The sequence below is a fragment of the Camarhynchus parvulus genome, chromosome 3 (assembly GCF_901933205.1).
Source record: "Camarhynchus parvulus chromosome 3, STF_HiC, whole genome shotgun sequence".
Taxonomy (NCBI): domain Eukaryota; kingdom Metazoa; phylum Chordata; class Aves; order Passeriformes; family Thraupidae; genus Camarhynchus; species Camarhynchus parvulus.
Window position 1 is genome coordinate 70,730,649 of NC_044573.1, and position 24,299 is coordinate 70,754,947.

At 42.2% G+C, this 24,299-nt stretch overlaps 1 protein-coding gene across 4 annotated transcripts in view; it reads right to left on the minus strand.

The window, feature by feature from the left end:
* KLHL29 (kelch like family member 29) overlaps window positions 1-23,720 on the minus strand; it is a 391,289-nt gene extending 367,569 nt beyond the window's left edge. For all 4 annotated transcript variants that reach the window (XM_030946673.1, XM_030946674.1, XM_030946675.1 and 1 more), the window contains exon 1: window positions 23,494-23,720. The gene's annotated coding sequence lies outside the window, so the exon portion shown is untranslated. The remainder of the gene's footprint in view (window positions 1-23,493) is intronic.
* Window positions 23,721-24,299: the final 579 nt, after the last annotated feature.

Consider the following 24,299-nt stretch of genomic DNA (forward strand, 5'->3'; position numbering starts at 1 on the left):
GCCATTCAGTACTTGAAGGGGGCCTATAAGAAAGATGGGTACAAACTTTACAGCAGGGCCTGTTGCAATAGGACAAGAAGCAATACTTTTTAAATAAAAGAGTTTATTTAGATTCAATATAAAGAAGTTTTTTATAATGAGGGTGGTGAAACACTGGCACATCTTTCTCTGTGGAGAGATGGCAGGTGCCCCATCCTCAGAAATGCTCAATGGCAGATTGCATGGGGCTCCAAGCAATGTAACGTAGTTGTAGACATCCTTGACCAGGGCAGGTGGATGGAACTGGACTTTAAAGATCCCTTCCAACCCAAACTGTTCTGTGATTCTTTGAACTGCATTCAGTATGAAGGTATCTAATTTGAGTCTTTGTATTTCAACCGTTGGCCATACACAGCTCAGCCTTCAAACATTCAGCTCTGCACAACCCAAGATGCTCTGGTTAACCACTGGCCATCAAACACAGCAAAATAAAAATACTCATATGGAAATAATGCAAGAAACCTTCTCTAAGGCAGGAATATTAACCTTAATATAGCTCTTGGCTTTGCTGATAAGCCTTGCTAAATGAACCGTGTTTCCAGCATGCCTGAGAAAATTCTCAGCCAGAGACCAGAAGGTCCAAGCAAGTTGCAGCCTGGAGTTGATCCAGATGATTCCCCATGACAACAAAGGGGAAAATCTTTCTCTGCAGACTTCAGTGATCACAGAATGGCTTGGGATACGACATCATTCTGAGTTCAGACACAGACACTCTCTCTTCCAGAGAGTTATGACATCCCATTGCTCTTCATGCTCTAACTACCCCAAGTTACTAATCAATCTGCTTTACCACAGGTTCTGAAATTAACTTGCACCTCTTTAAAGCCATTGGAAGTACTTCAGCATTTTAGAGTGAGGTTGTAATACCCTGAAAATAAGGGGTTTAGCATCAAAGATAGCTATTTGTATCTTCCAAACTTGTCAGCAGTATGCAGCTAATGCTGCACTGGAGACCAAGTATAACCAACTCCTTCAACCTGGTTTTGCTCATCATATTTCTCTAGATAAAGAAACCTCTTCAAAAAACATCACTAAATGTAAATGCCAATCATATTTCTAATAGAAGTAAGAGTTTGGTGACAAAACTTAGAATATTAGAAGCACACTTCAGGTGAGATTTAATTAAGAGTTACACGAGAAAGAACCAATACTATGCCAAGCTCACCAGAACAATATAAAGGAATACATCCCTGGCCACAGATGGTACAGACACTTATACCAGGCAGGAGACACTGATCAATAAGTGCTTCAAAGAGAACAGCAAGCTTCTTTACCTGCTACCTAAGTTAAAGAAACAACATTCAGGTATGAGTAAAAAGGGCTTCTTCCTTGACATTCTGAATGTTAAAAACATTAACAAGTTTCTGCTACGTCACCTCATCAGTGTCTTTGCCACTGCAGTCTTTGCTAAAAATCTCTGAGGATCTTGGCTCGGGACCACTGTACTGATCTCCTCGTTTGAGTCCTGCTTGGTGAAGCAAGAAGAGATAAGAGCGGCTTGATTCGTTTTTTACTTTTTACTGTTACCCAAAAAAACTGCTGAGATACCTAGTAAGACATATGGAACAGCAAAGTGCTAACATCTGATTAAAACACGGTTCATGAATTACGCAGTTTCTCTCCTGTACCTTACTCATAAAAAATTAAACAGTCAGGAGAGAAACCTCCTTGATACAGAGGGGGAAGAGCTCCATCCCACCTAATCATTCTCCAAGAATTAATACACTTGCCAAAACAGCTCCTCTGCCACCTTCAAACACATGTAGAAGCCTGCTCTGTTGCAATGATTTGGCTTGTGACTGTGACACAAACCAGTGCCTCGTTCCTCACGTTGGTAGCATGGAAATCCTTCAGACACAGCCATTACCTCTCCCAACAGCAACATGAGAATTTCTTCTACAGTCAGCTTTTACTAATGGTATTCACAGCCTCAGAGTCAGCAAAGGATTTGGCAAGAGTCGCCCCAATTTCGCTTTGTACCTTCTGGAAAAGCTGTGCTTAACAGGAGAAGCAGCTGCAGCTCCAAAGGGTGGAACATGAGAGCAGCTGAGCCCCCCAGCACGACAGGGAGAGGTGAAGGCCAGACCCTGGCCCAGGCCTGCCAGCACAGGAGGGTCAGCAACACCTCTGACATCTTCCAAAAAATCAAATCTGAATCACAGAGCAACTGGGTTGTGACAGACAATGCAAGTTTGCTGCCATCCTGGTGGGCTGCAGGTAGCTGGTTCTCCCATTTTGAAGGAAAGTTTAAATAACACCTTTAAATTCAGATCAAACGAGAGTAGTTAGCAGTTTACTGGGCCTGGTCCCAATAACTTGTTTCCTTTTCTTTCTCTGTTCTCAAACTTGCCAATAAGTATCACAATGGAACCAATTAACATTCCCTAATGAGTGGGACACCAACTGCTAATCCAAAAAATTTTGGTTACGTGCAAGTAAGCAAACAAGTTAATGTACCATAAACTTTGTTTTGTTCATTTATTTTGACAAATGTGGCTTTCTGTTAAATATGACACTTCCTAGCAGACTACTTTGCTATTACACTTCTCCTTAGAGCTACTATTAAAAAAAAAAACAAACAAAAACCAAACACAATAACAACAAAAAAACTACCCCAAAACAAACTGATACAGCAAACACTGGCTGCCCCCTCTCATGAGTGATGAAGTAGCAAAGGACTTCAAGAAAACTGCCTGACTGATGCTCCACATTTTGTGTTTCTGAACTTCCACCGTGGGGAAGGATACACTACTGATACTTCATTGTGCTGGAGAAGTTTTCATTTCAGTGGGACTAACAGCTCTTTGCAGAACAGATTTGGTATCTACCTATGCTGCTGATTTTCTTTTCAGGCTAAAAATGTCCAGCTGGGCTCAAAAGGAAAACTCTTTCTGTAAAAGAACACATTTCAATATTTTCCTCTGACTTAAGTACAGATTTGACCATTTTAAGTTTTTAAATAGTTTAAGCAAGCTCTCCATCAGTGGGAATTTCCCTACTGCTGCCCTGCTTAGAATATTGCTAACTACTGAACTACAGAAGTGCCCTAAGCCAGTAACACACAGCATTTCTGGAGACATTCAGCACTTTCTTTCCTAAGTGTGTAAGAGGTTTTTTTGGACTGCTCAACATGTTCTAAGGGATACCTGCTTAAGAGTGTTGATCTACTGATTTTAGTTCATTGATTTTTTGGGGTTTTTTTACATCAAAAGCAAGGAGTTCAGTCCATAACGACAAGCTTTTATAGGACAGTGTAAATCCTGACCTCTCCTGTTGAAAGCACAAACCTTTGCCTCTTAGTTAAGATGTAGGTGAAAGCTTGCATAGAGAAATAACTAACATTAGATGTAGGGTGCACTACTTCAAGATTACCAGCCAGGCAGTTGGTAACTATAGAGGACCAGCCCAACTCCAGGGTTTGGCTTCTATTCTACAAAAAGATTGTGGTCTGGACTCTGGAGCTACCAAGCACACACATAGTTTGGCACATACAGCCTTGCTGGCTGGGTGAGGTGTCACTGTCAGATGAAAGAAGCGGGTCACTTCAAGAAATGCTGCCCTATGACAGCCTCTCAGTCTAGTTCTCAAGTGGCAGTCAAACACCAAGAGCCAAAGAGGGAAATGGGACCTCATGACCTCTCCATCCTCAGGTTGGAGTAAGCCCTGCCAGATCACAGCAGCGTTGGCTTGGTTACGTCGACTAAAAGAACATGGTCCATCCAGACTTTTAGAAAGAGCATGTTACCCCAAAAGGGTGAAAGAATTTAAAATGTTTTCTCCCACAACCGCCATTCAAAGCTTGAAGACTTGTCCTAACACTTGTATAATTATGTTCATGACTGATAGGGAGAAACTTCATCAAGTCAAGAACTAGGAGATAAGGCATTTAAATCAAGTAACTAAAGAAAGGGAGGTAATTGGCAACATATTCTCACGCTCGAAGCAGGGTCAACTTTATGAAAATACAGCTGGACAGTAATTTCTTTCTCAGATGGTTTTAAAATATGGAAATAATTCAAGTAACGCAAAGACTTTACAGGTCTCAGCACAAGATTAGTTATGAACAATGTCTTCAGTTGCTACTTCTTCCTTTCTTGAAAGTTCTCAGGATTGCATAAGCAATACTACAACCTGTCTTTAGGTGGAACTCCCCAATTCCATGCAGAAAGCAAGCATTTTGCTGTCTGTAATTGTTCTCCTATTCTCCACAAGCCAAGTTCTTCCTTCTTCCAAAAGGAGTGGTGTTTCCACTTGGGCCATCCATGGCTGCATCCCTCTATCAGCAGCTGGCAGCCACAGGAGCTGGGCAAGGACTGGGGCATCACTAAGGCAGCACTGCAGCAGGTACCTGGCAGCTGTCACAGCAGATTATCCTCTTAATTCTCCTTTAAGTGCAAACAGGAAAAGCTCTATCATCTCCTTCCTGCACAGCCGACTTTCCTTTAGAGGACATTTCCCTTCTGGACAGTGCTTCAGATTTCCAACACTCCATTTGCTCATACTCCCCTTACAGCCCTTGTCTCTGCAGCAGCGTTACCTGTTGCTGCTCTGAGGTCTGAGCCCCAGCTCAGTGCTCTAAGGATACCCTCATGCTGAAGCTTCAGTGCTGCCCCACAGCCCCAGGTTTTCTGTGCTACTGAGAAAGAGATGCCTGACAGGTGCTGCTACTGTCTGGGCATCAGATACCCAGAATGGTGTAAAGGGCTTTTCCTACCTCAGCTGACTCAGTTTTTACAAGGAAAAACTCCACATCTGGGAAATACAGAATAATCCCCACAGCCATCCAGCAGCTATAGGATGAGGACTACTCATCAAGACAGCTTCTGACAGACCATGGCCCTGCACAGAGTTCCATCAGCTCCATTCACTGCTGTGCCAATGCACAGGCTCCTGCACAGCACTGGTGCCAGAGGTGTGACTCTGCACTGTACTGCAGATTAATCACCCACGCTCTTCCAGGTTACCAGAACACTGCTGATGATGACTCTTTGCAAGAGGCACCTCATTTAAGGAACTGAGCAGTCTGGAGTAGCTGCCTCAATTCAACTACTCACACTAGCAAAAATTATCTAAGACAGCCAAACCCTTCAGGACCCTATGGCTCTAATCTATGCTAACATCCAAGCCAAAGACCATGAGTTCCCTTTCAGCACGACGACAGTTCCAAGGCAACCTTCATCACAGCCTCCTTTGCCAAGCTCAGAAAAACTTGCCTCAGTCACAGTTTTGGAATAATTTTTTTGCCTGCTAGGGCTCAATTCCATAAGTTTTTTGCTACTTCTTTGCACACTGTGTTCAGCAGCTCCCTGGCAAGGTCTCTGGGACTGTCAGCCATCACAAAGGCACATTGGGGCAGACTGAGGGCATCGCTACAGGAGCCTATCACATTCTATAGCCCAGTGTACAACTGAAATAAAAACAAGTATTCTATAAAATAAAGTGGCAAAATTCAAGTGCTGAAAGCCACAGGCATTATTGTGGCAGTACATGACAAAGAAGATTTCTTGATCTTTTTGAGGTGAAGGACCATTTTACTTTTGGAGAATTAAAAAAAAAAAAATCATAAAAAAGCATTGGCCAAGTCCTTGGCAGTGGGGCAGAGGTGGTTTTATTATCACCACTACAACCTGCTCAAATCACAGGCAAAACTTCACCTCCTCACTGCAGCCAAGAGCCACCAACCCAGCCCTGAGGGCAGGTCACCTTCGAGACTGCCCAGGCACAAACAAACAGTGCTGCCCTCCAGGACAACAGATTACTGGAGCCTAGAGAGAAATGTGCAATTTCTGCCACCAGAACTGGGAGTACATTTGATCTGAGCGCCTCAGGCAAATCTCTTCTCTTCTCTGCATCTCAGCTCCCCGGTTCCTGGAGCTTTGCAAAGCCTGACATGAGACACTGCAGAAATGCAGAAAGTCATGAAGCAGAAATGCACAAAGTCACAGAGCAGAAACGGCACGACAAAGGCCAAACAGATGCAATCACCTCAGATTTTGTGAATATGGTTATTTATTCATTCTCACAGTGTTTCAGGAGTGCTGAAAGTCTGATGCTGAGAAGCCTTAACTGTGATAAAGGTCCAATGGTTGCCAACTGAGTATTTGCTTTAATCACATTTGATGTTGTTCTTAAAGCTGCCTGCCAGCTCCTGGAGTCATTTGATTATATACAAGTATTACTTCAAAGCAAACAAGCAACGGATACATTTTTATTTGTTTGTTTCACTGTTTAAAAGTGATATTTTCTTAGAATTTGCAGCGTGAAGGAAATGCACAGTACTTACGTTTGGATCTAATTTTCATGAAAATTGAATAAAAACAGAAAAATACCAGCCACCAAAATCATTTCTACCCCTCAGTAATTAAGTTCCCATGAAGGGAGGGGAAAAAACAGAAAAAGAGAAAAAAACCCCTGCTATTCAGCCAACTTTGTTTAAGATATATTTCATAAATCAGCCGTGTTCAGCTTAAATCAGCACAAATGAACAGAGAAGCAGAAGCCTTGAGGCAACTGTTCAGACACCTGAGAAATGACAGCCAGAAGTCAAAGCCAGAGAGGGAAGTTGGGTATCAAGTTTTTTTAAATAAATTCAACTTGACTCATTATAAAGGCAACAGAGGAAAATAGGTGGGATGGGGATGAGACATACAAGCAGAGACGAGCATTGCTCAGCTGGGGGAATCCATCACACACGGATGTGAAGACCTGGAGTACTCAAACACAAGCCTGGCTGCACTAAAGATACCACTGCTGTGGCCCGAGCTGACAGGAACCTCAGGGACTGCACAGCTTGTCAGACAGAGAGGGCATGCTGTACACTGAGTCATACTGCTCATCCTTCCCCTCTTCTCCACGATCTGCTCCTGAGAGTAAAACCAGAAAGAGACAAAACTTAGTGTCTAATCCCTGAGCACAGTAAGGGAACAGCCAGACTTCAGCAAATCACCATCTCCTACTGGGGCAAAGCTTGGTAAAGAAAGGAAACCTGTGGAACTGCAGGACCCTTGATATACACATGAAAAATGAGAATTTCTTGATGTTAGCCCAGTTCCAAAGACAGAATAAGATCCAATTCAGATTCTCCAAAATCTGTGAAACCATTCAGAAGAGCCACTGATCTTAGCGAAAGGGAAACCCCTAACCTTAAAAACATAAATGATCACCTGTACTAAAATAAACAGAGTATATCAACTAATTTCATCTCAAGGAAAGCAATGCAGACTTTCAGTCCTTCAGCTAAATTCCTATGGGCAGCAGTCTGGAGAGGTCACAGAAAACTCTGCAACAACGGCTCAGTGAGGCAGGGAAAACAATACCAAGAAACCTTCAGTGTGTTAGCTTGAGGAATAATGCAGTTTTGAAGTGCCACTATCAAATAATCACTATTGCTTCCTTACTCTGTGCTAGGCACCCAAATCATGGGTAAATACTGGAGACTCAGAGAATGCTCAGAGGACCATAACAACAGTGGAGATTATGGATGTGGAGAAGCTTATTTGAAGGCAGACTGAAGACTGGATAGCAGACTTCAGGGATTAAATAAAAATGTAAAATCATCACTAGCAGAGAGAAATCATAACTTCAGTTTCTCTCTTCTTGGTTACATAATAAAGGGAAATTCAATAAAAGCTACAAGTTACAGAACAGATAAAAATAAGATCATCTCAAAAATGTCTAACCAGACTGCAGAGCTTGAAGCCATAAGTTGTAAAGGCCAAAAAAAGCAAGAATTGCCCCAAAGCAGACACATATGACTAAGAACATCAATAGATTAAAGAGTATAGGATAAAACAAATCTTGGTACAAGGTATTAAACTTCTGGGATAACCCCTGAAAGGTACTGTGAGACAAAAATAATTACAACAGCCCAAATCAAAATATCATTTCTCATTTTATAAACAGTTCCCCTTGGGAACTGCTGGAAGTAGGTATTTCATTAAATGGACCTAAAGTCAGGCAGCTCCATGGTCAGTCTGTTTTTAAGCTTCATCCAGACACAACACATTAAGCCCTTTAAAAGCACTGAACATTTTTTCCAAAAAAACACTAAGTTGAATATTTTTTTTAAAAAAGGAGTATCACAAACTTAAATTCGGACAAAAAATATCGTATTTCCCATCTTTCTGAGGTCACAAGTGGACCAATAAGATCCATATGATAAACAAGTTCATTCCTAGTGTATATCAATTAACCGCCTTAGCTGCTCAAGAAGATATAAAAACTGTAATATTAAAAATTATGTCCTCAAAACATATCCATTTCTCCAGAAGCAGAACTTACTTGCTGTTTCCTAAAATAACAGTTTATTTTAGCAGTCTTAAACCCTGCCAAATTCCTATAATACTTATAATAACAAACAATACATGCAATCACCACCATATAAAGTTAGTTACTTTCAGTGCAGAAGCTACAAATCAACCCATGTAAAAAATTCTTGGGTTGAGTTTTTTTGGTTGGGTTTGTTGTTTCTTGGGTTTTTTTTCCTTTTTGTTGATTTATTGGTTCTTACATTATTTTGAGTGTTTTCTGATCAGCTACACCAAATATCTACCCACACAACTAGATTTCCATTTGCAAAAGAAGATCAAAAAAAGTTCAGATTAGACACTAGGAAGAGGTTCTTCACTGAGAGGGTGGCTAAGCACTAAAACAGGCTTTCCCAGGGAAGCTGTCACAGCACCAAGCCTTGTTAGCGTGCGGAGACATATAATCACACAGGCAATTATATGTAGGTGCTTTTATTAAGAGCTCTGGGAATCAGGGGCGTTTTCGCCTCAGATCTGATCCCACCATACATTGAAGAGGAACAGGTTTTTATATTCTATCGTTATATAACTTACATGTTAATTATTAAACTTATATTGTTCTATTGTATACATAGATTTTTAGCTAAACATAGCTCTCTTAAGTTCCCAGTGTAGTTTCTCATGATTCTTCCTATGATTATATAATAATTATATTTAATTACTAAACAATCATCACATCTAACAATTATATCATTTATCATACTGCTTACGTGAATGCACTGATCTGAGAAAACACAAAGCCTAACATTTTCAGAATCTATCTTTAGCATTTTCCAAGGTCCCACTATCAGCCTGACTAGAGTGCAAGCAGCTCACCTTCTGCACCATCAGCAGGCTCTCCTGCTCCCTAAAGAGAGTGCTGGTCAGACAAAACGTTGGAAACAGCTAGTTTGGTAATTAAAAACACAAGGATTTTCTCCCATCCTGTTCAAAGTTGAATGTCCTGAAAGTACTCAAGTTTTATGCCCTCACAATGCTGCCAACTCCTTAGTTTATTTGCTGCCTCAAAGCCTAAGTACAATAACAAAAACAGTGAACTTGGTTTTTTGCTTGACTTATTTTGGAGTTCATAAAATGCAAAGACAGTCTTTTGCTGCTCAGAAACAGATTTCAAGCAAGGCAGTCACCTGGCTCCAAGGCAAGCATCTCCTCCCCCTCCTCTTCCAGAAGTGCCTTAAATCAGTGCTTGACATCAGACTGAGAAAAGGAGCAAAGTAAGCAAAAGGCGACAAGTCATTCTTTTTAATATAAAAGGCTTCTGCTGAGGCACATTAAAATACTAATTCAAATGCAGAATAATCAGCATCTTTATAAGATTTCAGTCTGGTATTGGCTAAATCTGTCAAAAAAACAGTATTGGCTATGTAGTCCTACTAACAGAACGAATAACTCAAGAACTTTGCCACAGACCTACATGCCTCAATGAAAATATGTTGAGGTTACTTATGCTTTGAACATACTTTGGAAGCAAAGGAATTGTTTCTGATACAATAACAATAGTGCTAACAAGTCAGCACCAAGATACAAACAGCAGTCAGGTCAAATCCTTAAGTCACTCTGTAGGAAACCTAGATATGAGCTTGTTTTAGCTCAGAGTTACACTGAGACCTCACATGGTCCTTCCTAATGAAATGAGAAGAAGCAGTAGCATCTACTCCCAACATAACAGCAGGGAAACCAGATTGCAAGGTTCTTTTGCTAATATGAGTTGCTATCATGTTGTGGGAGCTCTGCACTGTTGCAATAATTGCAGATTTAACAGGCTTTTTTGTCTTTCCTACCTTCAGATTCTCTCTCCTTCAGAACAGCTTAGCGCTGCCATCTACTTTTTTTATTTTACCCGAACAGATTTGGGGGTTTTTTATGCTAGCAAAGTTCTTAGCAGACTAACTGACCCACTACAACAACACTCCCTCACTTAAGTCTTTACAATTGGGTCCCCACATTTATATGTGGTCCAGCTCATCACCACAGGCAAAATTAAAACCCAAGGAAACAAAATACAGATTCACATCCAAAGTCCTTTTAACACTAATTTACACTCGAGCCCTCAAATAGTAATAAAACCCCACAACTCTCTCAAGTCTTAAACACAAGATATCTTTTACAACCCTTGGAGATATTAAGCTACTAAATTCAGTGATGACAAGGTGGCAAAGACATAGGTCTTTATCAAATCATCTGGACAGTTCTAGAAAGCAAATTTATCTAGCTAAAAATGTTATTCAAAGTTTTAGTCCCAGAGAATTAATAAAATTCTTTTATAGGTCATTTATTTGCACAGACACTAACTGCTGGAAAAAAAAAAATTTCCTGGCTGAAGGATATATCATCTGAAAGAAGAGGCTGGAAAACATTGAGGTAGTTTAGTAGGAGACTGCCTGCTGCTGATGAAGCACAGCTAGTCTTGATTAATCCTTCACCTCACTTTTTCATTGCAATCATTTTAAGTTCTGAGCAGTTGTTTCCACACAGCCCGCAGACACCGTTTGGTTGAGGGTCTTCACCTCATTTTGCATAGAAGAGTGTTCACAACCAGAGCACCATGAAAGCCTTGGGATCAGGGGAAGCCAGAGCATCTTGTGCCTCCCCGCTAGCAGCACATGAAACAGACAGTGCACCCATCCCTACTGCAGGCACCTGCCCAGAGGTTGTGCTCCAAGGAACTACGCTCTTGCCCTGCATCTTGGCTTCCTTCATCCCAAACAAGATCACTGTGGATAAGGGCCACACTGTCCTCTGTGAATAAGGGCCACATTCTCAAAGATCACAAAGTCTCCAAATCTCCAATCAAATCATTCAGAGCACAGCCCACACAGACACAGAGAACGTCCTGCAAAGAGAAAGGCTTTTACCACTGCTCTGCCTGCATGTCCCAACACAGGCTGTTCAGAGCCCTGCCTGGGCTTGTAGCTTGTTCTCAGATGACCCCAAGCCTCTGCTGAGACTGCAAACAAGTCACAGGGGCTCTGCTGGAGAGAATCTATTTATCCATAGGGAATCGAAGGAAATTAATCACATTTTATGTGCTGTATCAGGCCCACGAAGGTCGCACATCTGAACTAGGGCAGCCCAACCTTCAGCACAGATGTCAGCTTCATGAGGAAACACCCTGAAAACTGGCCAGAAAAGGTATTTTCAGGAGCAGATTTCTTTTTTCCCTTCCTGCAGAGCTTTATTTCATAATGGAAAACAGATGAGTAAAAAAGAAAAAACCAAAATCAAAACACAGCTTTTAGAATAAAAATTCATTTCCTAGCTGTCATCCTTGTATTTTGCATATCATGCCTTAGCATTAACTGCTGCCAAACACAAGATGTCAGGTCCATCTGGCAGATGTACATTTCCCCAGCTGCCAAGTGCTTCCTTTAGATCCAGGGGCTTCGCTATGAACTATATTCACAAATTCCAGCCTCCTAAATGAGTAGGGTTCCTGAAGAGCAGCCTCTGCTTCCGAGTGCCCTGGAGAGGGGGAGCAAGGCTACACTGCAATCATTCAGAGCATCTGCTGCCCTTGTGTGGAAGGGAGGGCAGAGTCCTGGTAACCAATGGCTACACCAGCTGTGGGAGAGCTTTAAGGAATTCCTTCCTCCCCCAGATTATCCCTAAGTAAAATTAGAAAGCAGAGGGGAAACCCAACCATTCAAGCCTACATCATTACTTATTTACATATAAATACAGCCAGGAAATAAGCATATGTATTTATATATAAACAAAAAAGCTATCCGTACAATGTTTCATACATTGCTTTCCCGTCCAATATTTACTACTTTATTCATGACTTAGGGAAAAAAACCTTTTCCCCAAGAAACTGGTGATAAAATGCCCTCTGGTGGGCGTGACTGTGGACCTCTACATCAACAACCACCTCCGAAATAGTTTGGAGCCTTCAATATATTCCTGGGATTACTATTTTTAATGGAGTGAGACAAAGCACATACTTGCCTTCCAGAAGAAACAGATACAGCCCTGACTAACAAGCCTGTTTTACTGCTCACTATCTCTGGATTAGAATAATCTCAAATTTTTTTTAAAATCCTGTTAAAATAGAAATCATAACATTATGTAACATTCATTTTACCTCTCTAGGATATATTTTCATCTTAAAAAATAAGCAATTAAGAGAAACAGAAAAGTTCTCCTTTGCCTCAGCATAACAGAATCTTTATCAACTGAACCGGAGAAAAGAGGGGTTGAAAAGAACAGCATTTTCAGAGTTTATGAATCATTTTTGTACTGTTAAAGCACCAGGCACAACTAGGGAGGCAGCTCTAACTGTACAGACAAAAAAATAACAGCCCTTGTTCCAGAAGAGTTTATTGCCTCAACAGAAAAATCAAAGATTGAAAAAAAAAAACCCTCAAAGATAAACTGAAGTTAACATGATGTGCTTTATCCTTCAGATGCTCAATAATTGTGGGTGGTGCTTTCATTAATCTGAAACAAGATAAATCTAAAAAAAGAGAGCTGAAGGTTTAAGATGCAGTGACAGAAGAGATAATGCAGCAACTTGGGAGCAGAGTGCATGTACAGCTACTCTGAGAATATTTTATATATATAAATATATATATATATATATATGTAAAGCAGACTGCTTTGGCAAACCAGCCACACTGGAAGAGGAGAGAGCTACCAAGCAGATGGGACTGCACCAGCCTGACCCTAAAGCAGCCAAAAAAAGCTGCAGTTACACACAGAACTCAAGATGACCTCACATAGTTTCTAGGGATACTTTTTCTGTGTGTATGTGCAACAGCAAAGCTTCAGAGTGGCAGCTAAATAAAAAGCCACACAAGAACACTGAAGTCACATGAAGGAAAATGGAAGAACTCCACTGCTTTCCAGATTTCCCTGGAAGGTCTTTGTGCTTCCATTTCATACAGAATATGGCACTTTCCTGGTTCCTCAGGATGGTTAGGTATTTGTTTCCAGATTCCACAGTACAATTTGCAGTTAACTGTTGCTTTATGGCAAAAATATTTGCAACTTTCCTCCATACACAGAATGTAAAACATTTCTGTCTTTTTATAGATGTTTCTGGGCAATGAAACTTTGCTCAAAAAGTTGTTCTGGGGTTTAAAGAAATTATATGATTAGACATTCATGCCCTCAGGAAAAAAATACAAAAACTATCAAGACCCACTCATTTATTTGACACGTGCCTTTATCCAAGTCCTGCATCCCTGCTCTGCATAGAGCTCCTTCCCTCTCTAGTGGCAGACAGGTCAGATACCAGTGCTTAGAACCTGCTCCAGGCCTGGCGAAGATCAGAAACATTTCGTGTAAAATTCTTTTTGGCCCACAGCCCACACAGAGATTCAGAGTTACATTTACCATTTTTTCTGAAGACAGAGGCCACGAGTTTCGCAAAGCAATGCTGTCACTTGGTGCTCTCCTGTATGAGCTGTCTGACAATCATTCTTGTAAGCATCTCTAAACATTATGTTGACTGCAGTTACAGTGAAACATATTTGTTTTATTAGATAGAGCAAGCCAAGATTAAATAGTCTGTTTGTGCATGTAATAGTTATACACACGATGCCCAGGCATTAATCCTAAATTTTTGCCTAGAATTAAAAGTAATATTATCTAGGTAAAATGAGCTCTGACATTTCTTGGATCTTATCCTGGGGGTTAATCTTGAGGTTTTATAATCTTTCAATTTTCTAATCAAGATGGCCCAAGGCTGAACAGTTCTGACTGTTGTTAAATTTGCAATCTCTTTTACACTAAAAATAAGGGTTTCATGCTTTGTTTCTAGAGTAAAACTATCCACTTAAGCCAACCCTGAAGTGGCTATAGTCAAATTCAAGAGATGACTGGTCTACTGAAAGCCATGAACTGAGAGATTCTAATTTCACAAGATAATATTTAGACAGGAAAAGACTTCTAAGTCATGTGTGATACCATTTTAGTAAATATCCTGAGGAAGTCTGAGCTTGTTCATGTTTTCCCAAAGTTGAATAACTGCCTGATAAACAGTGCAGCCTAAAAATGGGAAGGCAGTGGTTAACAAGGACTTCCAGCAGGAGTCTAACCAGACCCCTGGCCTCCCCAGATGAGTGCCTGATGATGCCCTGGTTAACCATCACCTCCAGCAGGAAATGCCTGGGCTCAAGCTGCACCTGCACTTCCATCATAAATTAGTGTTTCAGCCTCTCAACCTGACCCAACTGGGTGCCATTCTTGATCTCCAGCCCACGCTCCCTCAACTCTGCCATCAGAGCACTGCAGCTGCATGCAGTTCTTTGAATAAAGATGCCAGCATGGCACAAAGGTTGGGGTTTTTGTTTTACTTGTACTATTCTTGAAATACAATACTTCAGTAACTTAGCTACTGCAACAACAATATTTGTCTAAGAATAGTTTTTAGAAGGCTTGAAGGATGCTGCTGTGAACTGTTCAAGTGTGATATTGAAACAGTGAATTTAAGGAAAACTTGCTTCAATTTCTTTTTTAGCAAGAACATACCCTATACACACACAAATGGGCTTTAAAAATTTCTCTCTCAGACAGAGGAAAAACAAACCAAAATAAAGAGTATTAGGGCAATCATAATTCTCCCCCTCATCTCTGGCTGCAGCTCTGTATCCAAGTACCACTTTTAAAGTCAATCTCACATTTTAGGGACTTCAGGCAAGGCTTATTATTTCCTTAATTCCTATAGCATTTCTAGGCCCTTTTTTTTTTCCTTCGCCATGTAACTCAAAATATTGGCCACAACTTCTCATTGCCTTTTAGTTCTCAAAGAGATGAGGCTATTATGTTGCAAAACTCAAACTGCCCAGAAGTTTAATCATAAAACTATACACTTTTCTTTCAAAAAGGAAAAAAACATACTAGGAAGGAGGCTTTATTTCAAAGATGCAATAAACTTAAGGAATGGGTAGAACATTTATCCAATGTTTTCAGGATACCAAATGTAACTTCATTTGACTGCAAGGATCTAGGCCCAGGACAAATTTGGCCCATTTTATATAATACAGAACTGAGGGGAAAGAAGAAAGGGTACTGAAGCAGCTGGACCATACACATCAGAAACTAGCAAATATCTCCTTCCCCCTCTCTTGCATTTGCTCTCATCTACTGCGATTTGCAGACTTTTTCTTCGACCTCAAGACCTTCACAGTTGAATTTCACAAGTGATTTGTTCCTCAGGGTAGAGAAGCATGGTGCAACATCAGATACATATTGGAATATGTCAGCTCCACAGGTGTTAACTAGATCGGGATTTGGTCCGCAGTTCAGCAGCTCTTGTGACAATTCACACATCAAGATCAACTGAGAGGTTCCCCAGGAGGTCCCACGCAGCCACAACCCACACTCTTATGTGCTACTGGCAGCTTTTAATCACATCTCATTACATTTGTTTGCAGTCTTAAGGCTCAGACCTCAGAAAGCAAGCAGGAGGTTTTTACTTTCAGTCTTATACAAAGACCATAAAGGAATAAAATGTTGGTACAGACAGCCAAAGCTTCACGAATTCTGAATTTGAGAATGGGCATTCAATCCAGCCTGCAGAAAATCTAGACTAGCAACAATGTAGAAGAGATAAGAGTTAACTCACCAAAGATCAAATCCAACTTTCATTTACGCCTATGCAACATTGATTTCTGTTAACTACATGTGTGTAACCGGGGGCAACATTTGATCTGAAGCCTAGTACCTTGATGCCCAGCTATTGTAAAACAGAAGCAAAAAGGTAACTACAAACATTTGACTGATGTTGCCTGCAAGCAGGGCATTGCAGACAGCTCTACCAGCAATTCATATTGACAAAATTAAGATGGGGCATGGCAAACCTCACTACTAGAAGTAATTGCACAAATATTTGGAGTGTTCTTAAAAAAAAAATAAAATAATATGACACTGGGGAAAGGCAACACAAAGCCACAGACCAAGAAATAAGCTACTACATGCAAATACATGCACGCTTCTCCCAAGTTAATTCTCCTCTTAATGGAATATTGATTGGTATGCTCAATGTTTAGAAATGTGAAACAGTGTGGGGGTGAGAAAGAAGGGAAGACAGAGCAGTGACTTTTGTTTAAATGATACATACTTTCCTCATATGATCAGCCAAAAATAGCATAATAAAGAGGGCAGTGCAGTACATTTAACATTTTGCCTTGCATTTCATTAGCAAGTCTGTCAGAGATGACCTGGGAGTGTTAGTCACACACTTTTGGTGCCCTTCTACAGGAAGAAGGCACAGCATTTTTCATAACCTCTCATCACACAATATCCTCAGTGTTTCTGGTATTTCTCTACTCTGAGTAGGATGGATTGCAAAGTGTCTGTGGTAGTAGAGAGGCTTTTCAGATGTAATCTATTGAGCTGTTTGAACAACCGGGGAGAAACCCACTGTCTGGGAGGGAAAGCAGGGCAGTCCACTGTCGTGAGGAACATCTGGCTAAACTTTGTTGCCTCTACTCCTATCCACAACTGAGAAGAGAGGATGAGAAAGAAACAAGATGTATCTTTGAAGTAGATATTTATATGATCCAGTTTTTAAATAAAACCCTTAAAATATAACCAGTATCTCATAATCAAACAGTCACTTGCTCCAACCTTCCAGAAATTTCTCCCTATTCCAGTAAATTTTACTGCCAGTAAAATTTTAGGAGAAGTGCTTCTTCTATTATTTTCCTTCTTTCATTCATGGAGTCCTCAGAGATATCCCTTATAGCCTCCAACTAATCTTTTTAAAAAGCCACTCAATAAGAGGGCAAAAGTAAAAAAGCCTCAACCAGAAGAATCAACTTCCAGTGCCATCAGAGTTCCTGGCCCTCATAATCCAAGCAAAAAGTTCTTGCCAAAGAGCTCTACTGAGCCACCCCATATTAAGGATACACTTCAGAATATAGGCACTGCCAAGGAGCCATTTCATTGTGCACAGGTCAATACAGCTGAAATAGTTTATACATTTCACATACACGTATATTTTTGTGCTCTACTGCTTGTATTAGAACATAAGAAACTTCATACAGAATTAGCAGCTTCTCTGCCACTGCTCTTCCAAACTTTAAGAAGAGTTAATGAATAAGCTTCAAAAGACATTGCTTAACTTCATCCTGCAGCATTTCATATAGTTTCAAAAGTATTTTCCAGACATTTATATACCCAACAACATTTTGTAATATGAAGTGTTCCAATTTGGCATTGTTCCACCCTTGGCAGGCAAGAGACAATAAAAAAATCAAGAGAAAGTGAAAAATGAAGTTTCTGAAGTATACAATATGTTAGGAATCATTTAATGAATTCAGGTGCTCAACAAGCTACAAATCAACCGAACTCTGCAATACATATAGATTTCAAAGCACAGGTAAACACAGCTGCATCCACTTTAAAGTTATTCCACATCATGTGATTATTGCAATGAACTTCCTGAACTCTTTCACCTCTATTTTTGATCTGGGGTTTACCTGTGGCTGGAAAAACTAACTGCATTTCAATTCTTCTCCCTCTAATTAAGGGAGAAAGCATGTTTAAGCCTCAGACTGAGAAAATAAACCTTCCTCTGAGTGGCTGTAGCATGCTGCGATCTGCAAATCCACCAGCATTGCTTTTGCAGACCAAAAACAAAATCCTACAACAAGGTCTGACAAAGCAGATCTTAGAGCAGAATTATCCGATTTAAATATTAATTACTCATCAGCATGGACTTTAAGAAGTGTCTGAAGCAAAAGGCCTTAAATCACACTTTTAACCCAGGATTTCTGAAGTCTGCTCTGTCATGCAGATCTTGGTTTTGGGGTGGAGGTTTTTGGGTTTGTCTGGGGGGCTTTAAAATAGACAGGAGTGGAGATTGATAATGAGTCTCTCTCCAAGATTCAAAAATATGAAGAGACATATGAATAGAGTCCAACTCAACAAATTAGCCTCTTCTGAATTTGTGTCCTACTACCAAACATGGTTATTGCCTCAGATACCTCCGTATCAACTTGAAGGATTCCTCACAGTATCTCTTAACTACTCTGACAGTCCAAGAAACACTCCTGCCGCAGCATACTTAACAGCTTTTAGTTAACAGCAATGATGCAGAGGAATTTTATCAGTGGCAGATTTTCTTGCAAACTGCTGCACTGAATGAGTTCCATTGCACACCTTGAGATATAATCTGCTTCCCAATCAAACTGTGTACTACCTGTACTTATGGAGAGCTCTAAAATTGGAGACCAACCCAGGGAAAACCAAACCTGAACAGAAATCCCAGCACTTAGCATCACACGTCACATAGCATACTGTAATGGATGGCAGGGAATTAAAAAACAAATCACAGAACACTACGAAAGGAACACTGAGTTAATTTTAAAATAAGTCTTTGTCTGTATTTCAGCAGACTGTTTCACAGAATCAGTATTATTATTGCAAGCCACTATACTTTACCTGAAATTTAAGACTGCCAAAAAAACCTGTGTTTTTCTGATGTTAATACCAATTATGGCCAAAATCCAAGCTGTGAATATCTGAAAACCCAAACCTAAGCATCACAGATTAAAAAAAAAAAAAAAAAGCAAGCAGCACATAAAAATTAGACAAAATGGTCCCATGTTCCACATATCCTAATCCACAACATAAAATTATTTATGGAAGAGTGTGACTAGGAATTCAGTTACTGTCATTTATCAGATGGTCAAGACAGCACAGAGGTAACTGGCTGCATAACAACAGCACTGGGAAGGTTTCCGGGCACCGCAGGCACCAGGTCTGGTTTCACCGTACCAGGTACACGATGCATATTCACACCCTGGGACACACGGGTGATTTGCAAAAACCTGACAAAGGCGTTCCCATAAGAGATTTCTAATCTATTTCCTTTTAATGTCTTTATAGCTGAGGAGCAGTTCTTTGTACTTCTGGTAACAAAGGAAACACAGAAGTGACAGAAGCATATCAAAGCTGTTTATGTTTCATACAGCCTCACACTTGGATTTGCTGTTGGCAGTTTACTTCTTGGGAAGAGCATCTTAAGCCTCCATGTAGGAGCTCCACCTTCCTGCAAGTAACTTTATGGAAGAGTTAACTGCATAGAGGGATGCTGAAATCTTTCTCCACACTGAGTAAGTCAACATAAAACAAGAGAAATTATTTTAAAAATATGACAAAGGGTTAATGCAGTAATTCAGCTACCTGCAGGTATATTTAACAATATCTAATTTGTATGTTTATGGGCTTTAGGATATAGGTTTCACACTGTCTTTCTTCTGCCGAGAGGTGAGTACATTAAGAAAGTGATTAGATACACAAATCACAGAACCTAATGATACTATGCCATATTTAAAATTACTGAATCAGCAACTGTGCAAAATGGAAGATCTGGAAGGAAAAACAAAAAAGCAGAAGGACCAAGTAAGTCACTAACCCATGCTGAGATTTTTAGCTAGCTGGAAGTCTCAACTGCAGCACAAAGAATTAGTGATCTGAAGATGATGCAGTCTTCAGTGCTGCACTATAAAGTTGAGGCTCTGCAAGCAGAGCAGCTTTGGGATCAGGCCCTCGCCTGTGTGGGCTCCCTGGGTCCCATAGCCTACAGCAGCAAATCCAAGTGATCCATGGAGTTTAGTGGACAAGTCATTACAAGAACTCAAGTAAGACCATGCTCAACCTAAAGAAGGAATGATAGAAAACCTCAACAAAAATATTAAAGAGAGACCAAAACTTCAAAGTGCAGCAGAAAACTCCAAATGAGTTTTTAGATAAAAAAAATATTGCACAAGAGGGGTATGATGCAAGTTACAAGGGTTAAACAAGGTGGGACAGCCAGGAATGCCTCTCTCCATTTACAGATCATGGGGTTCTTTTCCCACCCTAATGCTGTGTGTGAGTTTTCACCACAGCACACAAAGACCAGAAGGGAAGGAAAAAAATTAATTCTTTTGGCCATTTATTTAAATTTTTTTTCTGTGCTTCAGAAGAACTGGGTCCATCAGGTATCGGAACTAAATTAAAAGGTCAGGAAAACAAGAAGGCATGGACAAGACTGAATTGCAGATGAGCACGGAGAAGGAGAGACACGGCACTGGGATAAGCGCCAACAACTGCAAACACTCAGGGTCCCAATCCTGGTGGCTGCCAGCAGAGCCCAAAGCTGAGCAGCTCCCAGGAACACCACGGACTGCTACCTGGCACAGGAGGACGCGTGGGAGCAGAGCAGCATCGCCCGAGAGACTATCACAGCAAACCTGGGCATAATGAATTCTGTTCCCAAACAGGCACTGAAAGTGATAGCACCAGACACAGCGCTCAGTAAAAATCACATCTAATTCCTAGATCCTTGCCTCCCTCTCCTTTCATTGAGAAGATTTCCAGTCAACATACACACTATATACTTTTTATTATTGTTTGAAGAAGAGCAGCAACGCCGGCAGCATGCTAATCTAGAAACCAAGACAAAACAGAGCTGGTTACTTTCTTCCCTCAAGATTTCTGCTTCAAAAAAAACAAATGAACAAGGGTTTGTTCCTGCACACCACCACTTTTTGTTGCGTTTCAGCAAGACTTTGACAAAATATAATTCACTGTGCCATGTATTTAATATATTGGGTATCTGAAGTATGACCATCACTCAATACAAACGTAATTAAAAAGTGACAAAACTAGATCCCCCCTCCCCAGCATGCAGATGAAAACCAGTAACCCTGCCTCTATTTGTAACCATGACAACTATAGAATATTTTACTTCCGTAATATAATTCACACTGAACATTTGCTCATAGGTTTTGTTGTTAAGGGAAAGGTTGACACACTGTGCACACATTTCATAAGCTACTGGAGACAACACATGCAGGAAAGTCAGGCAGTTTGAGACCAAGAGCCCAGCTTGTATTTCAGAGTTCATTTAACACCCTTCATTGTATGCAAAATGAACACGAACAGAAATTCATCCAAATTAAGCGTTACAGGTCATTATTTGCAAGACAAGTCCTTGGTATGACAGGATGCTTTTCCACTTTTAAATAAATCACAGTGATACCCTCATTTTTTCAAAGAGTTATTCAAACACCAAATGTTAATTTTCAATTAAAATACCTTAGGCATTATTAGGAAATATCAACATGGATGTTATAGGGAAAAAACAGTTATGCAAAACAAGGCAATGAAAAGCACAGTTTACATATGCAGGCTAAGTCTCATTCTGGTAGGGTCACTAAATTATTTGCATAGCTCCAATATTTCATCCTAAACTGAAGACAACTTCTAGAAATACACACAGTAAGAACAGGTTATAAGAATAAACAAACAAAAAGCCACAATCCTGAACATTACTCAGAGAAGATTAAACAACCTCCCGAGCATAACTAAAGTTTGACGCAGATAAATGTCAGAGTAAAATATTGCTGTACTTGATTTTTCTCCACATGGGAAAAAAAAATAAAGCTATTAGCAGTTTAAGCTAGAATACAACAATAATAGACACTCCGTTGCTTTGGTTTGGAGGCAAACAATAATAAAAAAAGAATAAAGCTTATGGAACACTACCCTTTTTCTCACACAGATCCTATCTTTGAAGGAGGATTTAAAGTTCCAGCAGATTGCTAATTATAAGAAACAATAATACCGTTATCTGTAGTCACCTTAAAGCTACAGTAGTTTGGGGTTTTGGAAGTATTTCAAAAGAAGAACCTGATAAACGTGCTTAAATCGGTGCAAGAAATTCACACGTGCCTACACACACACACTGCTCAGTTGTTTTCAAGACTACCAGGAAAAAGAAAGTTTCTTAATTTATCGGAAATATGCTCTATATAATCTTCTATTTAAACAAGTAATAAGCCTGCAGCAAACATGCATGGCTTTTTCCTTCATTGATGGAAAAGTGATTAGATCCCCCTTAATCTAGTTACCAGAACGCTGTCTTTTTTTCTATGCAGTTTTCATATACAGTAACAAAAGATAAGCAGCCAACTACATGACCAGGGCTCCATCATTTTTGGTTGTGGTGGGGAAATAAATCTGTCTCCAGCGTTCAAGGGATATTTTCAGTTTAATAAATGAGACCAGAGGAGGAAAAATAAAATAATCTTGGAGACGATGAGCACACACTGTTTATGAAGTGTACGACAAACACCACCATCCATCTCCAGAAGTCCCTTCCTCCAGACCTTCCTCCACCCTCCGGGGCGGCACAGAGACATGAACCCAAAATCCCGGGGATCATAGACCTGCATCCTCACACGACAAGGACAGCTCGCCACGTCCACTCAATGTCAAAACAGAAAGTAGCTTTTCCCTCCCAGCCTAAGCCAGACCTTCCGAAAACCGGCACCCAAGGGATGCACCTCTGTGCTCCGAACGGCACCAGGCAGCACTCGGGTTCGGAGATAAGTTACAGGAAAACAACCCCCACGGAAAAAAAAAAAAAGAAAAAAAGAAAAACAAAAAGAAAAGGAAAGGGAAAAAAAAGAAAGCATCAATGGAAAAGCACAGCAGCAGCCAAACAAACCTCACACCGGCGAGGACATGTCATCGGTATGGGAATCGTACGAAATGTTTTAACATGTATATACACACAAATATATACATATATATATAGATAGATTTAGGCAATATCGTGCTGAAAAGTTCCTCGTATGCATCACGCGTGGGGATGTGGAGAAGCAGGAAGGGGGAACAGGAATGCATGCCAGGCGCAGGGAGAGGACGGGGCTGGCCGAGGCGTTTGGGAAGCAGGCAGGGAGGGAAGCAGGCTGCCTGCGGGGTGCGCGCCGATCCGTGCCAGGCAGTTCCGCGGCGGCTCCGGGAGCGGGCCCGGGGATGGGATGGAGAATCCACCGGGACAGCCGCCCCCGGAGGGACGGGGGTCTGCGGGGACACGGCCGCCCCCGGGACTGGGGAGGGTGGGGGGAGGAATTGCGCGGCCGCCGCCGCTCCCCGAGCGAGCGCCTGAAGTTGTGGGTGCGCGGCGGGGGCGGAGACCCCCACGCCAAGATGAAAAAACCCTGGAAAAAACCCCAAACCACCACAGCAACATTGTGAGGGCCCGCTGGCCCCTGCACGGCACCCCCCAGGCAGCGGGAGGCACGCAGGAAGTTTTTAATGCGGGCAGCGAGCGCAGGCGCAGGGCAGCCCCAGCCCCGCGATGCCCGGCGCGGCGGGCAGGCGGCGGCGGGGCTCGGCGGGCGCAGGGCACCGCCGCGCCGCTTACCTCCCTCCGCGGGGGCGCAGGCGGCCGCGTCCTCAGGCGGCGGGAGGATGCGCGGCGGCGGGAGGCGGCAGCGGCGGTTTGTGCATCGCAGCCTCCGCCGCTAACGCAGAGCCCCGCGCGGCTGCGGACGCCGGGAGCCGCGCTGGAGGCCGGGCAGGGAGGCGCGGCGCGGCGGCGGAGGCTGCTGCGGGGCCGCGACCATGCTCCCGTCTGGCCGCCTTCCCCTCACCTACTGCCCGCTTTAGCCAGGGAGGGAGGTGGCCTGGGCGCCGGGGCGAGGGGCGGGCCGGGCCAATCACCGCGGCGGCGGGAGGCGGTGGAGCCCGGCCCGGCCCGCCCCGTCCGCCGCACCGCCCCTGCGGAGGGGGAGCAGGGGGGAGGACGGAGCGAGCCCCGGCCCCGCCGCCGCCCCGTGGGGCCGCCCCGCCGCGCTCCCGCCGCGCTCCCCGGGCCGGCCGCAGGTGCGGGCGGCGTCGGGGCTCCGAGCGCTGCCCTCGGCCTGCGGCGGGGACGTGTGAGGGGACGGCGCGATCCAAAGGTCACCGCGCTGCCGCTGCCTGCGGGAAAGTAGCGGGTACTTCGAAAGAAATACTGCCCCGCTTTATGAAATCACCGCTCCCCAAGGTCCTGGTCCCGGGCCTCTCCAAGTCCACAGGAGTGTTGGAATACGTTGATACCATTCTTACCCAACAACGCGATTTTTTTTTTTAATATCCATCGCGTTCGGAGTCACTAGAGATTTTCCGCGTGGAAATCTGCATCTGTCTCTCTCTTCTGTATAATCTTGTATCTGCATGTGGTGCTTT